The sequence below is a fragment of the Pelmatolapia mariae genome, linkage group LG16_19 (genome assembly GCF_036321145.2).
Source record: "Pelmatolapia mariae isolate MD_Pm_ZW linkage group LG16_19, Pm_UMD_F_2, whole genome shotgun sequence".
NCBI lineage: Eukaryota > Metazoa > Chordata > Actinopteri > Cichliformes > Cichlidae > Pelmatolapia > Pelmatolapia mariae.
This window is the reverse complement of record NC_086241.1, coordinates 39,442,561-39,453,402: the sequence shown is the minus strand read 5'-3', so window position 1 is coordinate 39,453,402 and position 10,842 is coordinate 39,442,561. Positions and strand designations below refer to the sequence as shown.

Here is a 10,842-nt window from a genome sequence, read left to right as displayed (position 1 = left end):
TCGTTATTTAATTCAGCCCAGGAGGAAGTAATTCATTATACTACTTGTTAGATTATTTTCTAATTTTTCTGTGAAATGACTTGAAATGCAGTGTCTCAGAATTATCATTTAATAGTATAAACCTCAGGCTACAACCTCAGGTTAGCCCCACTCAACACAAATCCCTGCAGACATATTGTATGTGCAGTGGTGACGGCATGATTGAGCATCCCAAACTTGATGGTGACTTGTGCAGTTAGATTGAAGTTGGCCTCTAGGGTTGTTTGCCACATCCCCATTGATTTACTGATGAAGGTTCTTAGGATCCTGTTGGTCTTGTACAGTTCCAGACATTCCAGGATCCATGTGTTGTGCACTGAGTCATAGATTTCTTTTCGTCAATCCAGGCGGTGCACAGGTTGGTCAGTCTGGTTTTTGAGTCTCGAGTGACTGATTTATCTAGTAACTGGTGCTTGGCCTTTCTGGTGTTGTTGCCAATTCCTTTCTGGGCCCCGTCATGTATTGAGGCATGTGCCTGTTCATCAGCTGCTATGATGCCTGACAGGTGCGCCCATGTTTTACTTTGGCAGAATGGTCAGTAGTTGTTTGGGAGTAGTCCATTCTTGGGATCCTTGGAGATTAGGACTGTCCGGCCTTCAGTTAGCCATTCTGGGTGCGTTTCATCCATTAGTCCGGATAATGTCAGGGCCTCAAGCTGTCCCACTCTTCATACTATAGACTCTTTCTTGGATGTCTGCCACTGTGATGGTTCCTGGATCCTGTTCAGTGAGGTTGCTGTGGTCTGTTCTTAGTCCACTAGCCACTGAAGATCATCATTATGTGTTGCATCCTTCTCCAATATGCTCTTCCAGTATCACTCCGTCTCTAGCGTCAGTTTTTCTCATATGCGTCCCTGTTATTGTAAATCTTCGGGGGTTCAATGGAAAACATCTGGGTAATTCTCCTGGCTTCTGTCTCTCTGGAAGCAGTTAGTCTTAAGGGATACCTCAAGTGTGAGTCTTTGGCTTGTACTTCTTAGGCATCCCTTTCTTCATCACACTGTTCAGATAGTTGGCTAACTACCCCTGCTCCTACGTTTTCCCGCAGTGTGTCCACAGTATACCTGCGCCCACTATCCCTGTGTACGGGCCGGGCCTGTACATTTGATCACAGCACAGGCTGACTAATAAAGTCTCCCAGTGGACAGCATATTGTAGTCTATTGTACCAGTGTGAAATGTGGGGACCATGTTTCCCCCACTGTAGGCACCCCCTAACAGTGTCCATACACGGCCCGTGATTTCTGGGTTCCTCTTTTGTCTTAATCCTCATTGCCTCAACCATTTATGTTTGTCATGGTCTGGGTGAGTCACCAGTGTTTTTCCGTGATGTCCCTGTTTCCTCCCCTGGGTGGAGCATTCCTCACTGCACCTGCCACAGTCACCTGCTGCAGATCCTGGTTAATCTACAGGCAGTATTTAAGACCAGCATAGACATCTCTTCTTTGCCAGTTTATCTAACTAACTCGTGTTAGTAACAGGCCATCTTTACTCGTTGTACTAAGTTCTATGTGTAACTTACCATACTCTGCTTGTGCCTTTGTAGTGTCTGGATCCACCACTCGCTCTGACTGCACCTCGCTTACCTCTTGGGCGCTGGTCACCACCTTTCGGATCTCCCTTGCCGTCTCACTGGTCTCGGACTCCTGCTGTTACCATGCCACCTGCCTCATAAGCCATAACTCAAACTGGCTCCACATCTGCACTCTCACCTTCCTTAGCCATTGCTAATCAACCTCTCCCTCTGTTCACAGAGCCCCACACATCTGAAAACTGTTCAAGCAGTACTTCCCTGTGTTTTTGTTTCTTTGTGTCACCAAATAAAGTTGTGAGAAACCTCACCATTGCTTCCCGTACTTGTATCCGCATCTAGGTCCAAGTCCACGTACTGGGCTCTGACCCTGTAACATTACTGGCATTCTGCAATGACAAAAACACAAAGAATCATGCATCATAAAGACAGTAAATGGATGAAGCCTACCCAGCTTATCATTTTTACATTAATCAAAATGTTGTTGTTTTTTAAGTTCTTAATGTTTTACAGATTTTATATTCTAATAAACAAGCATATACCTCTACACAGAGTGGTTGGAAGGTGGCACTTGTAAGACATGTTGCTCAGACACTAATTTATATAGAAAAAAAATGGTTGCTACATTTTTATTGTTTATTACAGAAGTCCAGCTAAAATTGTTTTCAGATAATTTTACAGGTTTGTGTAAATGCAGACAAACAGTGGTCCCTTCAAATGGTTCCTGGGAAATCAAGTTCTGGATACTTCAAATAGAAGAAAATAGCCAGCACCTAATATTTCTCTGCAGAACAACATTTGCCTGCTACTGGTTTAAGCTGACTGGTATATACATATTTCTGCCAATGATAGCATGCAGTTGTTATTATTTCTAATAATTATTATACATTTATAATTTCTAGCGATAGAGTCTGTCACAATGTTTTTGCAAATATCTGATTAAACCTGTTTACATCAACAATGTCACAAGTGAATCACACGGAGTTAGACTGACAGTTAAGCTAGATTGCTAAACAGTACAGCGTTTAGAAACTAGAAGCACAATTACAGTTAGTTCTGGCCTTTGAGTCTTCTGTTATCCAAAGATCAAAGTTCACATTAGTGACGACTGCAGGCCTAGCCCTAAAGCCTAAGTCTAAGTTTTGGAGAGGACTTGTTGTTTTTTGAAGTGTAAATGTAAATGTGTTTGGCCCCTGATTACCAGACACTGAAATTTATCTTCACATATTTTACTGCATCCTGTGTTATGTGTGCATGACAGGTCAGTGAGTAATGATGCACGAAATACCCCTCCACAGCAACATCTGTGGTGTAAGCCACTTCAGAGTTTAACACATTTTTTTTCCGTTCGTCTTACTGAATGTTCACTCTTTAACCCAGGTCTTTATCTTAACTGACTTTTCGGAAACATCATCACTGGCTCGCTTTCACCACAATCATCAGATTTGCTTTCACACCTTGGGGCCCACTTAAGTAACATCCACGGAGAAATGTAAACCGTAATCAGCACCTAACATTTCTCACCACTGCCACACACACACACACGCACACACACACACACACACACACACACACACACACGCACGCACGCACGCACGCACGCACGCACGCACGCACGCACGCACACACACACACACACACACGGAAGCACACTAAGTCAAAACCATTTTTCACCTGCTAATACCACAAAGAGGACGTTAGCCAACAGCAGCACTGATACTCATCAAGCCTGCCCACTCATTAACCACACACGCACACAGAAAGTGTGTGTGTGTGTGTGTGTAGGGAAATTTCTACATATGTAGAAGAGGTTTAAATAAATAAAAAGCTGTTTTGAAGTGTAATAAAGGCGTTCTTAAAATTTGTGAGACTTCTATGAATGCCTTTGTAACTGTAAGACATTTAGCAGAGCCTGCTCTCAAGTGACGCCACGGGGACAGATTCTAGACTACAGAAGGCTTTGGCCTGCAGGACACCCCTGCATTAAAGGCCTTGTCATCGTTCCCTTAAACCACAGAGACCGTTATGTTTCACCTTCATGGCCCGATTGTCTTCTTCTGAAATTGTCCTCTAGTTCTTGGAATGATCAAGAGTCTGACATGTTACAAGCTCTTGCTGTTGTAATCCTTTCACTTGGCTTCTTGGCACAATGAACCCTGAATGTCTCCTCTCCAGTCATCTTGCTCAAAATGCAGGTCTCCAGAGGAGACATACTGAGTGTGTATGAGGGTGGTGCTAAAGGACAAAGTCCATGACCTCTGCAAAGTTCAGCAGCACGCTTGACTGCTCTGCTGCTTTATGTATAAAAATATGATCCCCATTTAAACATTTACATAATGGTCAGCTTCTGCTCTAACTGCCAAACCAGTGTACACACACACACACACACACAATGTACTATGAGGTTGGTTTCTCAAAGCTGTTGTCTGGAGACCTACTCATCCATGAATGTTTGATAGATATATTTTTCCAAAGAAAAGTGTCTCCCTTCATAATTCAGCAGCAGACCTGAGGATGGGAGGAAGGCTGACCTAGAGAAGAGAAAAGCATCCATTTGCAAATTTCTATCATTTGTGGAACTTCCAGCTCAAATGCCATTTTTCCCCTCACAGCTGTCTGTGTATTTACAAGCGTGTGTGCAGAATATATTGGCTCAGATTCCACGTGACATGTTGCTAGCTAAATGAGAGAATTGTAAAAAACTGACAGACAGCAACTGTTGTTAAATGTCTCAGCCGATGCCTTGCAACCTGTATGTATGTCATTCACAGATACTCACAGAACATGGAACATTGCACTGTACTGAGAGCAGACCAAATAAAGGATTATTATTAGTTAGGTAGAAAACCACAGCAGAGGATATTTTAGGAGGAGTGTCTGGGAACGTAAAGGGACTGCTGCTCAAATCAGAACGTGTATTATGGAAACAATTATACTCCATTAATTGGGCTGAAGATTATAAACTAGTACAACAACACCTGCTCAAAGTAAAAACAGACTTTGTTTTGTCCACTATTCACCATTTAAGTGACCCGAAGAAAGCTGTTAAAAAAGGAAGAGTCACACTCTTTCTGCTGCAGCTCTGCTCTAGTAAAGGTTGTAGTATCCCCGAAGAATGTGTATCTGTCAGTACTGACAGTAACATGTTCCAAACAAACTGTGCTGTCATTGCTATACCTTACATTAGATTGTAACACGTCACTGTTAGTAATCAAAACATCACCTTGTTTTTTCCAGTTGTCTCCTTGATGAGTGAATTCTTGCCCAGAAATGGTTTGAAGACTAACACTAAGCTAGCAGTGAGCAACCTCGGGGTCTACAGTGCCATTCCAGAGTGCATGCCAGACCCAACCAACCAGCCAAAGTTAGATTTCCAGCAGAAAACAACCGCTGAGATGAAGATTCTTGTAGGATTGTACGTCTCGCCCTATAATCTCTCCAGTGTTGCTCAATGAGGGGCTCATTCTGGCGGCACCTGCCTCTCCACAACATGGAAGCTCCTCTAAAGCATCACAGCAACCAAGTTGACTAAGCTCATGGTCAACACATTTATCAACCAGAGTGAGCACCATCTGGATTGACTACAAGAAACCCTACAACTTAGTGGACTGATCCTTTTATAGCACTTTTCTACTCACAGAGCTTTCTACTTTCCTCATTCGCCCAATGATACAGGTTCGTGTTTTCTTATATGATAAACTTTTATCTAACAGTATCTTGCCCAAGGATACTCTGACATGCACAATGGAGGAGCTAAGGATCAAACCACCGATCTTCAGACTACAACCTGAGACACAGCCACTTTATACGTGGAGTGTTTGGCTGTCTAAAGGGAGAATAGTGCACTGATGAACCTGCATCAGGGCGTGGAGAGGTCAACTCTAAGGCAATCACACAAGTCCTCCCTTAAATGTGTAATATACTAATGTGATCTCCAGTCCTAATGCTGAGCTTACTGCCCCAGCCATGTACAGTACGTGACTGTTTCTATGCACACACACACACACACACACACACACACACACACACACACACACAAATGCACTTATATATATAAAAAGGTTTCATTGAAATACATGATCTCAAACAAACCCTATTTTATGGTGGCAAAGAGAAAGTTGAAGCAGCTTATAGTCAGTAATAATAATTACTGAGAAATTAATAGGCCTCGTCAAGTTCAACGCCACTTATTATATATTATATGTGAGCCTGGATCCATACTTTGGTTCTATGTGGATAACAGAAAATCCAATATAAATTTAAACTTGTGCACCCAGTTCTTTTTTTTTTTTTTAAGTTATTAAAGTTCCACATTGTACGATCATTCCACCCTCGAAAAAGAACAGTACAACGAAAATTACAATGACACTCATACCCATGATGAGCAAACTTCTGACCACAAGTGTAAATGGGATGCAGACAACACTAAGAGTAACTTGTACTTATTTTTCTATTTTTTGTCATCTTATACTTTTGACCCAGTTCAAAGAATTACCACTATTCAAGCAGAAAGGCAGTATATTACTCCAATAAGTGGAGTCTTCTTGAGCATTTCTAATGTAATTATCTGACAAATAACATGTGCTACAGACCATCCCATTGTGTCTTCAGTGTTTCAGTTTTATGGTAGTTATTTTATTTATACTGTTATTTAACACTAATTAGTAATCCAGGCAAATATAGTCACTTTTGTCCCTAGAACACCAACATGGCAGTGGTTAACATGCTTCCCATTACGACTCTTATGCCAAGTCCAAAAATGAATATTTGGCTGTGATCAATATGAACTCATATTGTTCATATGCATTGATATGCCAATGGCATGACTCCTGTAGAAATGTATCCGAGTTCTCCAGAAGTATGGATGAGGATGGATGGAACAGGGAATGAGAACCAAAGACTGACCAAAAGGCAGAGAAAGAGAAAAAACAAGGTTAGAACTACAAATGAAAGCAAGACAGACCTGCATGACATTGACTGATGTCTGAGCGCTCTCTCTGATTCGCTGATTAAACCCATCAATCTATATGCAGGAGAGGTGTCCGATGCAAATTGGCCCAATCGGGTAGGACAGAATGGTTTTGTCAGGAAGTTATGGAAATAAGTGTATGCCTACTGGTATAGGTGAGGCTGAGAGAATACAATGAGCAGGCAGGGATGTAACACTGTGATGCTCCAAATTAGGAGATTACATGCTCACTGCTCCCCTGTGTTTGGTCTTACTCCAATGCCCAAATTGTTATGCCATTTTTGTCTTTTTGTTGCATAGTGGTCAAACCCCTCTGGTGATGTCACTAGGCTACATGATGTGATTTCCCACACAACGTCAGCATCAACAGAAGGGGCCTAGCTTTGGAAGGAGCTCATCAAGGTTGTTCTTTGGCAGATATGATGAGTCATATGTGACACATCTGATTTATTCACATCAGTAAAAGACGTTGCATTTTTCTCTGGGAAAGAACTCTCATGCTGAACCTCAGCAAAGGACATCTACACCAGCCTGACCTGCCACCAGCTCATTTTAATAAAAGCATAATAGGAAAAAAAGCATCTCTCTTTGGAGAAGAAAGGAAAAAGTGAGTCACCTCTGAAGACACCTGGCTGTTAATTCCATATGGGTCCTTTTTTCTTTTTTGTTTTGTTTCTTTTCCACCTTTCTTTTGTTGGCCTCGTCTGCATAGCCTGACCATTTCAATATCTCAGCCCATCTAATAACACTCATTCCTCCGTGGATTCTCTGTCTCATCCCACTTCCCTGGCCCCACTGTGTGTGTGTGTGTGTGTGTGTGTGTGTGTGTGTGTGTGTGTGTGTGTTACTTGGCCTCTCTCTCTCTCTTTCTATCTTTCTCCCCCTCTCTCCCCTCCAGCTAACTGTGATCCGAATCAGTTTAATTAAGTAACAAATTCTGTTGGCATAGTAACAACCCAGCTAATTTATCATGGGAAATAGTCTGTGAGACACACAGGTTGCTTAGCAACAGCCAATCGTGGGATGAGATGTGGCAGTGACAAATTGCACAGGATGCAGATGCGTGTGATGGCGAGCTGGTGATTTTCGTTAGGAAAATTGTGTGTGTGTGTGTGTGTGTGTGTGTGCGTGCGTCTATGTGGTATGGATGGACAGTTGACCTGACGCTGTACCTGGGCTACAGGGACATTTCGACTTTTTGCTGTGTATTCATGTGTCCCCCTAAAACATGAATTGTAAATGCATTTTTAAGTGTCTAAATAATAATTTTTTCTACTTCTTTTGAGGTCATTATTTATCTTTTGACCTGTATTTGCTTAAACTGTAGTGTAAATTCATTTATTAAACTATAATTAAAAGATTTTCTGATTTTCTTAAAAGTCCACCTATACCACTCACCTGATTTTTGTGTATTCCAGTTTATTGCACAGCGACGTTTCGAGTTAGACTGGATGTGTGTAAGTACTACAATTTAATACACATTTTCAATACACACGGCCGGAAGTCATTGTGATTGGTAGGCTATATATATATAGGCGGTACCTACCGGAAATGATTTCGCGCGCGTGCCCTTTAACAAGTACATGTCGACGGCAATACGAAGACTGATTAAAAGCACAAAGGTAAGCCTTTTTTAATGTAAAATGCACCATGACTTTAATACTATATGAAATTATAGGTGCACAGGCTTATATTAAACTGCTTTAATATATGCTTTATGGACTGTTAGCTAGTTTTTGAAGAAGTAAAACTGCCTCAGCGTTTGTCATTGAGTAAATAAAATAGAGCTGATGACTAACCGCGTCAACGCGATAAAGCGGGCTAACCCGTGTTAGGATTTACTCGGTGTTAAAGCATTAATGTGGCTTAAACGTGTTAATGCCGACATCGCGACTAACGTGATTAACAATTAAACCAGCGCAGTCTGAGTCAAAATCCCTGATGTCGCTGTCATCTAATTTCGGGCAGTTTGTCCAATGTCTGTCCATTCTGCTAACAGCCCTAAAATAAAAGCAAGGGGTATAAGTGTATTTAATCGTGTATTTATTTATATGCCTGAAGAAAAAACTTCTTACAGTTTTGATGCCTAAGCTTTCTCAGTACTTGTATCACTCTCTGCAGTCGCCATTGCAGAAATGTCACATGTCGCCATTTTGAGAACTAGGCCTTTAACATTTTAAAAGAAGGCATAAATTAGGACTATGAATAAGTCAGCTGTGTTTATGCTGTAAACTACACTACTGCTAGTTCTACTACTACTGATGATAATGACAATGATGACGATAATCGTAATACTTTATATGCTTTGGTAATACAGGCAATCAAAACGTACAGGAGAACATGCGAAGGAGACGCATTCCTCCACGGGAGGATGCAGTCTGTCATGTTTCTGCTGGAAGGGACAAACTGGGACTTGATATCCACTACATAAATGCCTTCAAAGGTAAGTTGGTCTTTAGTTTGGATTAGATTTGGAGTTTGTCACTTTGTCTTTTGTCACTCACTTGGTATGCCTCTGCAATTCAGGTCGGGGCATTTTCACGACTGTTCCATTCCAAAAAGGAGACTTCCTTTTGGAATACAGAGGTAAACTCATAACAAAAGACGAATGTGAGCGGAGACAGAGTTTATCATGACAGCCTGAAGGTGTTCATGTTTGAATTCAAGTTTGATGGAAAACTCTGGTGGTGCGTATTATATCAGTGTAGTTTGATTAAGATTAAATTACACTTTGCTTTTGATTTATGAAAAAAAAGCTTCCTAACAAAAACTAGTTAAGCTAATACTTTTTTGCCTAACCCCACAGTGTAGATGCATCTCAAGAAGATGGGTCATTAGGCAGACTTGTCAACGACAACCACATCAGTCCAAGTGCTAAGATGAAAATATTAAATATCAATGGAAAGCCCCATCTATGCTTATTTGCAAGCAGAGACATAAGTCCAGGCGAAGAAATGGACTATAATTATGGTGACTCGGATTGGCCCTGGAGATGCAAGGTATTTCTACAATTGTACTTTCTGGAACTGATAAATTGCATACCGTAAGCCATTTTTACATTTGTACCTACTCAAATTGGCTTAACGTGACTTAGGGCATCTAGTTTTCCATTGAAATTGAGTATCACCTACTGTGCCTGGGGTCACTATAGCAATGCAGCCGAGCATCCAGTGATATAAATGCCACAGCAAGCATGGATGTCAAGGTGACACAATGCCTGCTGCTGAGTCTATACTTTAGTGTTCAATTCAGGGATCATGCTGTTAATTTTGGTAGCCATTTCAAACATTTCAGAGTTTCAAAAATGATGGCTTGGATTTTCATGAAGGAGGCGCACTCATAACTTATCGAGTGACACCATTGACCAGCCACCTGTTGGCATTCAGTCTGTCTATGTCAAATTTTCTGATCACTTTGGATCACTTGGAACCTTGGTGCAGTAGTTACTGAAAAACTACATGGTACTATAACCTACTGGAAAAACCGGGGTAGGTACTAATGGAAAACAGGCAATTGTGATTGCTGCCACATCAGAGCCCTCTAAAAGCACTAAAAAAATATCAGCAGGAATGCAGAAATAAAAAATGGCTTTCGGTTTCTAAATGTTAACAGTGATTGATGTTTAATGTGATTCTAACCTCTTTAGTTAGATTCAGTTTAAATTTTGTCCCTCGGGGATGAATGGGCCCTAGTGATAGTTCGTTGCTGCTACAGGTGATTGTTTTACTCCTTTAGCAATGGCTTAAAAAAGATTAAAGAAATCACACAGACGATTTTTCTCTATATTCTCTATACATGACAGTGAATATTTTAAAGACATTAGCTTGAAACTTATCATTCTCATAGAGTTTCTTTAATGTTTCAAAAACCTCTTCAAAAATGCACTGTATTTTCATTTTCTATCTGTTACACACGAAGACTGAGACCAGCCAGATTCAGAAGACTGTGAGCTGCCTAAAGCCACAACCAAACTGCATTCCAAACAATGACCTGGACCTGAAACATACAGAGCCTGAAAGGGTAAATATAATCCAGTGTACCACTTAATGAACTAATAATTTAATCTATCATCATTCTTTATGGATGCTGTGTGTGTGTTTGGCAGTCACCTGGGTGTAATGTGATTTACATGGACCGTGGCTTGTAGGTCCTTTTCATTGTTTCAAAGTGCAAGTCTGGATAGCATCTGAGTGTGTGTGTGTGTGTTAACCACCCAAATGTGACTTAGGAGGACCACACTGTTATTGGGGGACTCCGTCAAAGTTTGCTTCATGGTGACATCACTCTGGTTTTAGGAGGGGTCTT

At 41.2% G+C, this 10,842-nt stretch overlaps 1 long non-coding RNA gene across 1 annotated transcript; it reads left to right on the top strand.

The window, feature by feature from the left end:
* The first annotated feature begins 8,107 nt into the window (after positions 1-8,107).
* LOC134644345 (uncharacterized) lies at positions 8,108-9,157 on the top strand. The gene is made up of 3 exons (XR_010096484.1): positions 8,108-8,159; positions 8,855-8,980; positions 9,064-9,157. It is a non-coding gene; the product is annotated as an uncharacterized LOC134644345 (long non-coding RNA).
* The last annotated feature ends 1,685 nt before the right edge of the window (positions 9,158-10,842 follow it).